Here is a 7,500-nt window from a genome sequence, read left to right on the forward strand (position 1 = left end):
CATGATTTGAAATTGGAATATACAGGCCAATATGCATGTATACTGAAGATAACAAAGTCAATTTTCATTAGGTACTTACATCATAATGGCATTGTCTCCTCAGATGGTTTGATCACTGGGGACTTTCCTCTGCGAGCGAAGTGTATCAGCGGAAGCAAGTTCAGTCCATCACCGATCCCACCAACTTAGTATTTGAAATGGTTCCCTTCGAGTTTAAGAAACCAAGTTGCAATCCCGAGATCCGAGAGCAGAGTTTGGTTATGTTGCAGATCTTAACCAATTCATAAAACTTCATTTGGATGAAAATGAAAAGTATGATACATACACTTTTTTTTTTTCATATCAACAATTTATTTACAGTATGTGTTCAATAATTATTAAAGAAAGCCGTAAGTTTCTTTCTTGTGCAGTGAATTCAACTTTAATTATTAATTCAAACAACTCACGATTGCTTTAGGAATGGACGCTTAACATGGAACAATGCCATCCCGGAACAGGAAATTCACATAAAACTTGGAGGTGATGCTGGTGGTGGGTCATTTAAAATGGCTTTCCAGGTTGCGAACCTGAGGCATCCCAATTCAAAAACAAATACAGTGGTCTTTGCCATGTTCCATGCAAAAGACACATGGGCCAATTTGAAGACTGCTTTGATGAAATACAAGGAGCAAGTAAACACCTTGAAGGGAGCTACTTGGAGGTTAGTCATTCCATAGTTACTAACTATGGTCATTCATTACATTTATTTTAAGGCAACTTATATTTGCAGGGATGGTGATCATTATCAAAATTATTTACGTTGCTTACATGTATTTGTAGGGGCAAAGAGCAAGTGGTTTTCTTATTTGGTGACTATGAATTTCTGTGCAAGGTATTTGGAATAGCTGGAGCGTCAGGTGAGTTCAAGACTATCATTACACACAAAATGATATCAATAGATACCTATTTAGTCTAAATTATTTCATGAATTTGCCTTCATGAAATAATCTCTGACTTTTTTGCAGGCAAGTATCCATGCCTTTGGTGCCTGATAGCTTATGAGATGATGCAACTCTCTTGCCATGATCCTCAGCGAGGGAACATAGAAAAAAGAACGCTTCAAAACATTCAACAGGATTACAACAAGTTCATAGCAGATGGCTCCTGTACCAGTCGACAGAAATTTTATCACCATGTGATTCATGAAAACCTTCTTGATATCGAACTGGACAAAGTAAGAATATTCTATCCTTTCTTTGCTAAGGGAACAATACTAACAAAAGCCATTCTTATCTAAAGTTTTGTGTACCAGGACTCCACGTTAGCTTGGGTGTTTTTAAGAAACTATTTGACGAATTGGAGAACCAATGCTTTCAGCTGGACAAGAAAATACAAATGGAGCTGGCAACATACAGTGATGAGAATGATGAAAAGATTCTGGCACTAAGAGCTGCCCAGCAACACAGTAGACAGGCCAGAGAATTACATGAGAAAGCAAATTCATTACAGGAATTACTGAATTTACAGAGTCTGCATTCTGATGTAAATATCATGCATGCCTACTTCACAACAATGCAAGGGGAAATAAACAACCTCCTTGAAAATGCAAACCAGCAGGTATGAAAAATGTAATTTTGTCATTTCCTAGAAATCATACAGCATTGTAATGCTCATTGCTTACATTAACAAATCCACAATCCATATTTTTCCTTGACTGCTTCCAAAACTATATAGGTCGCTTTTTCTATGAATATTTCTCCATGGAATAAAAAAAAAACATAGGTCAACGAAAGTATAACTCCAAATTGTACACAATGTTTTCTCTTTTTACACAAAATTATAGGAGAAGCTTGCAGATGAGCAAATGCAGCTGGCTGCCTTTGAAAGGTCAGATGCAACACTGACAAAACAACTGGATGTGGTACTCAAGCAAATGAATGTCGAGAGACAAGCTTATCATGGAAAATCATTTATTGGTAACAAGGTAACTAATTGTAAGACAGATTTCACATTAGAAAAGCAACTATTATCACAAGATTACTTTCATTAAATTGTTGCTGCTGTTGTTTTTCATCTAGGAAAACAACATTACTAGACTATGCAGTGCTGTGGTGGAAAAAACAGAGGAGCTGTGCCCTCCATTGCTTTCTGAGGCCAGAGAAATAAGTGTCAAGTTTGATCAACTATTCATACTTTTTGCTGCTTGCCATTTTCTCTATGACAGTGCAGACTACCTTGATGATGAAAAGATTGATAAGCTGGGTGAGGGAATTAATAACCTCACCCCTGTTGTTCAAAAAGTGGATGGCACTGACCAATGGATAACAAGCACCATCAAAATCAAAAATTAAGTTATCCACTGGATAGTGATTTATCTAGTGGATAGTCCTATCCACTCTTTGAACAACAGGGAGCTGATTCTTTTGAGGGAGCAGAAATGTTTATGCAACTTCAATGTCTTAAGTCTAAATCCTCCTTTTTCTTTGTTTAGAGGCAGTCATCAAAATGTTCTTACAATGTATCCGAGAAAAATTCCCTGACATGACAATTACTCCCAAACTGCATATGCTGGAAGATCATGTTTGTCCATTTCTTCGACGATGGCATATGGCATATGGATTCTACGGAGAACAGGGGATTGAAGGAATCCACTCCATGTTCAATACCCAATCTCAGCATTTTGATCATGTAAAGAAGCAGGACGTGAGATTATGACAAATCCTTGTTAACCACCACATTGCCACGAGTCCAGCACTTGCAGGAAAAGCTCCAAAGCCTAAAGAGCGTAATTTAAAGAGAAAAGAAATCGAATGAAGCAATTTTCTCTCCTTACAATGAATGGCGTACATTGAACCTACAGTTATACATATAACCTTGTCGGTAGTCGCTGATTTATGTGATCAAAAAAACAGTATATGCACGTATAAATTTAAGCTTTGTTGAGCAAATAAGAATAATTCAATGTTACACAAGTTGTACGAAGCCGAACTAACTATTTGTCTGACGTTTAAAGCCTTTCTGTTCGAAATTATCTGTTCAGAGATTCAAAATGGCGTCAAATAACGGGCAAACTTCACATATTAAAAGTGCGTGAAATAAGGTTTAAAACAATTCGGATTAAAACACTTACCTCCACGACCTCCTCAGGAAGATTTCACATGTTCATTCTTCACTCTTATTTTAGCATAAAAAATTCGGGCCCTTTCCAATTTACAATCAAACATTTATGGTCTCTGTTCCATGAACTCGAACATAGGGACGAGTTTTAGCAGAAAATGAGCCCCTTCTAACCAATTTTTTATCAAATTTTCCACAGCCATCACACCTTCCAAATGCAAAAATCCGCCATGTTCAATTTCATATGCATACATTACATAAACGATGAGATTTCATTGGTCGAAAAAGTAGGAGCTCTCCCGGTTGCTATGGACGTGATAATTATGTCAACATTTCCTTTTGCATTATCTTGAGAATATAATAATTAACCGCGTTCCTTTAAAAGGGCGCATGCGCGAACTAAATTTCCATTACGAAATAGCCGTGAGTTCTTAAGTCTTTGGTAGTATAATTACTTTACTTTAGAACACAGTGGTGAATTGTTGAGTTTTAGCACTAAGAAGGTCGACAGGTCATTATAACAAATGATCTCTTTTAATAATGTAATTTTCTACAAAGTTAGCTTATTTTTGTACAAAGAACTGTTCAGATTATAGCAAAAGAATGAAAAGGTTCCGTGTTCCTTTGATACCTTTGTGTAGTTAAGAGGCAATGTACTTCATCATTCTTTCTCAGGAGCTCCAAGAGAAATCATGTCAATGAATAGCGAATCAATTTCATACAATGACTGGAAAAAATGATTCAGCTATGTAAAAATCACTAAACGTCGCCTTGATGGCCATCAGAGCAATTTTCCCCCCCATCTGTTTTGAAATATGCAACACCACCCCTCCCCCCTTATTTTTGGCGAATAGTGCGATAGTTCTTATTGTCTCTGAAAGTTTGCATTTTGCGAGAAGAAATCTCATGCAGTTATCCACAGAATGGAAATAGCGGTATTTCTTCAATATTTTCTACACTTCCCCTTATTTCTAATCACCATATCAATTCGTTTCGGCATAGAGCGTATTAAATTGTTCTTAGTCTCAACAGATATAGAGTAAAATGTATTGATAACATGATTCTTAAACTGTTCAAATGTTTCTCGGCGTAGTTGTTCCTGCATTGCTTGTCTTTTTAACATCCTATTCACCATGGGAAACACATTTTCAATGACTGCCATATCCCGTTATCTTGGACACAGTTTGATTAAGGTACTGTTTGTGCATTGCATTGCTGCCCGTGCTAAAGCCAAATTTTGAGAGGGATCCCAATCTTGTAAAAACATTCAGCTACATCCTTTGTCAGCAGCTGTGAATAGGCGATCAAAATGGTTATCTATAAACGCAGCGAAATAACGACCATTCATTTTCTCCTATGGTTCACAGCAGATAACTCCTTTATTGTAAGAAATTGCCACCATCAGTCGTAGTACTTTGCCCCCAGTTTCCTCTTTGGGGCCCTTTGCTATACATCCCGGCGCCCAACCCTCTGATTTCTTTCTCCAGACATGAGCTTCTGGTGCATGAGCCTGATCTAGTGGATTTCTTTCGTACGAAAATCCTGTTCCATCCAGATAAAAGGAAATTGCTTCTGTCCAAATCTCTTGCCCGTAGTTGGCTTTCATGTACTTTGCAAACTTAACTCTTTTGCCGTGGTCTTCTGCTGTCATGGCCCCTTTCTGCGAGTCTGCAAATAGTAGTCATTTTGTGAATTGAGAAAACGAGAAACTGTTCTTACAGATACATCCCTTTGTTGAATTCCGGCTTCCTCCATCAGTGCTTTACAGGTAAAGTTTCCCTCTCTTTTCCTCAAAACTGTAATGCATCGTATCAGTTGTCTTTTGTCACGGTCACTTAACCTGTTCTTGCAACCTCTTTTACACGTCTCCTCAGAAGTGCGCCTGTCATAAGTTTTCTCATGTGCAATTCTATAAACACTCCCCGCAGATATTTTGGATATGCTGGCAACTGTTTGCACAGATGAGCCTTTAACCCGACATAGATAATATGCACGTGCACGAGGCAGGCTATAGATTATACATTTAAACATCATCTCAATGTGCTAATAGGCAGACCCGTTCCACTAAACTGTTTTACCACAAAAGTACCTTAAAATCGCTATACTCAAAAGTCTGCGAAGCTTCTTTGTAACTCCTCCTTCATATCTAGAAAAAGTCAGAAGAAGAACACTCCTCATGTAAACGCTGCAGGCAACAATAATTACTCTTCCTACATTTATGTTACCCGTCCACGCCCTTCAGACGCAAAGACAAATAGTTGAAACGGACACCATTTCTCTCGAATTTTCTGGAAAAGTCCTGAGATTTCTACTTCACACTGTTTTCCCCACTGAAATGTGCCTTCTCCCTCCCCAATGTTGAGCCACGCGTGTTTTGAAGCACTGAGACCATTGCGATACCCACATCAACATTGGGGAAGGGGAAACAGACACAAGTGTCTCAAGATTTTTGACAAGTATTGCACGTACTTCTTGATTATTGAATTCGAATATTAGTGGATGATTGGTGAAGCCTGTGTTTAGGGCTATAAGATATTTAACTTTAAATAAAGTCAATTCACGAAAATGTACTCTTTATAATTTGTAGGAGATAAAGCGTTAATGGTGGTGTGAAACCAATGTAGTTGAATAGATCTAATAGACAAAAAAGTGCAACTCCTGGTGGTCGAACCAAAGGAGCCAAGAAAATTTTTATGGCTTTCACCCACTAGCATCGGCTGAGACCAAATTCAAATTCATGTGGTCAAACAAGTTGTAAAAGAGCAAAGGCCCTTTTGCCACCCAATGCGCTGCTCTTCCTTGCTTGCACATTTTGTTGCGCCTTGCTTTCTCTCTTCGCTCCGGCGCTTAATGTGAACCCTCATCCAATACCACCACTAGTTAGCCTCGATGTTTGCCAGTACTTTCCACCTTTATAAATTCTTCTTTCAATGCCACTAAGAGCGTAACCAAATTCGTTTACTTCATAATTATGAATACACATCTCTTATCATCACCGTAAAAAGTCGTTCTCAACGAGAATACATTTGTAAAGAAATTCAGAAACACGTTATATTTGATCTCCTTGAACGAGGTACTTTCTAATTTGAGACTAGAATTTCGTCGAAAGACAAAAAAAATTAATTAACATTCCCCCTGCACAAAATTCGACAGTGTTAAACCGACTGTCATTATGTCAATAAGCATTTGCCATCCACAATTTGCAGTAATTCCAGGTGTGATAACTTGCTTCAAAGAAAATCGCCCCTGGAAGACCTCAGCCAAAATAAATCAATAAAGTAATCAATTGAAAACACAATGCATCGAAAGTGACAAAAGCTTGAACGAGGTACTTTCCAATTTGAGTGCAAATGAAGAATTTCCCATTAAGTTGTACATCAATAAATTGCTCCCTTGGAGTGCAATCATTTCTCGGAAAGACAAGAAAAATTATTAACCTTGCCCGCGCCAAAATCTTCAGCAGTGTTATAGTGAACCGAGTGCCATTATGTCAATAAGCATTTACTATCCACCATTTGCGGTAATTTCAAGTGTGATAAATTAACTTGCTTCAAAGAAAATCGCCTCCGCAAAACCTCAACAAAAAGAAAGTAACCAATTAAAAACGCATCGCATTCAAAGTGATAAAAGGAAAAAAAATTAAAAGAGATGCGATTTTTAAAGCAGCATCACGCCTTATTAAGTAAGGGACAAATTTCCTTTGTGCTGCTTAGAAGCAATCGGTTCTTTTACCATGAAAAAGGCATCACGCCCACATTTATCCAAATGTCGATCTACATGTATGTGCCTCCTTTCTAAACAGAAGTCAGCCAGAAGCAACTGGTTTATTTCAGTCAATCACTAAAAATGCATTCTTTTCATTGTCAGCTCGGCCTCACGAAATGAAAATGGCAACCTTCAACAGTGTATGGAAAGCCAAGTAATCACAATAAGGCATTTAGCATCTACCACTTGCATCAAATTCAGGTGTGAGAATCTCTTCACAGAAATTCGCCTTACAACTACAAAATCTCAACAATAGAATGTGACCAATTCAAGACAAAGCTTATTGAAGATGGTGCAACAAACGAAATGAAAAGGATACGATTTGATAAGCAATGTTACGCCTTATTACCCAAGGGAACAAATTTGCAATATGTTTCTCACAAGCAGGCAGCCTAGTCATTCACTTTTAGACAGTGGTCATGCCAACGTTCTCTGAATATCGATCGACTTTGTCCTTGCTTTCTAGAGCAGAAATAAGCCAGGAGAGGCTGAAATTATTCCAAACTATCAATGGAGACGCTTTTTATCCACTGTCAGTTTGGCCTCAACAAATGAAGATGGCCTTTCGGAGAAAGCCAATTGGCGATAGCGCAGCATGTAAATTGAGCTTGTTTTTTCTCGGGAATGACTGTTTCCGTA

General features: G+C 38.0%; 1 pseudogene; it reads left to right on the forward strand.

Moving 5' to 3' along the window:
• The window catches only part of LOC138005294 (uncharacterized), a 2,856-nt pseudogene extending 108 nt beyond the window's left edge, over positions 1-2,748 (forward strand).
• The last annotated feature ends 4,752 nt before the right edge of the window (positions 2,749-7,500 follow it).

This window comes from Montipora foliosa, chromosome 6, assembly GCF_036669935.1.
Source record: "Montipora foliosa isolate CH-2021 chromosome 6, ASM3666993v2, whole genome shotgun sequence".
Taxonomy (NCBI): domain Eukaryota; kingdom Metazoa; phylum Cnidaria; class Anthozoa; order Scleractinia; family Acroporidae; genus Montipora; species Montipora foliosa.